At 45.9% G+C, this 762-nt stretch overlaps 1 pseudogene; it reads right to left on the bottom strand.

Moving 5' to 3' along the window:
• Positions 1 to 585: 585 nt before the first annotated feature.
• LOC140285768 (U2 spliceosomal RNA) lies at positions 586 to 762 on the bottom strand (annotated as a pseudogene).

The following is a 762-nucleotide window of genomic DNA, read 5'->3' as shown; positions in this document are numbered from 1 at the left end:
TCGATCATGTATGGTTGGACATTCGCACCTTTTCTCACCCGCTTTTTGCAAACTATGGTCGGCCATTCACAGCTTCCTCTCCACCATACTTGTATGGTGGGATATTCACACCCACTTGCATCCGAAGACCTCCGCCCCCACTTTTGTTGATATTTAGTCGGTCATTCGCACCTTACCCGCTTTTGGCAAACTATGGCCTTCTTGCAGCCAAAAACCTCTGATCTCGCTTTTGATGATGTAAGGTTGGGCATTCAGACCTTGCTTCACCTGCTTTTCACCAAATATAGTCGGACATTCACACCTTCTTGCAGCCGAACACTTCCGCTCCACCTTTTAGTTTTCTATGGGGCATTCACACCTTTATTTTCACCGCATTTTATAAAAACACCACAGGAACACCGTATTGAGGCTTTGTTCTGACCGCTCATTCGGTGTCGCGTTTCTTTCAAGCTTTTCTCCTGGTTAGCCCGCACTCGGCTCGCTCCCAGAGCCGTGTTAAAGTCTACTTCGCATTGACTCTTTTTTCTCAGCAGACTAAAAGAAACTTCCATCCTGCACCGCTGTTAGCTTTTTCACAAGAGCAGAGGAGAGCGCACCGTTCCCAGCGGCACTGCAGCACCGGGTCGATGCTTGGAGTGAACGGAGCAAGCTCCTTTTTCAACTCCTATTGATAAAAATCCATTTAATATGTAGTCCTTGCATAGACATATCACATATTAAACTGATAAGTACAGATGGATTATGTGCAATTAGTAAAGAGAG

The sequence above is a fragment of the Leuresthes tenuis genome, unplaced genomic scaffold (genome assembly GCF_036924035.1).
Source record: "Leuresthes tenuis unplaced genomic scaffold, fLeuTen1.0.hap1 SCAF_56, whole genome shotgun sequence".
Lineage (NCBI taxonomy): Eukaryota > Metazoa > Chordata > Actinopteri > Atheriniformes > Atherinopsidae > Leuresthes > Leuresthes tenuis.
Note: the sequence above shows the minus strand (reverse complement) of the source record. Positions and strands in the feature narration are given on the sequence as shown.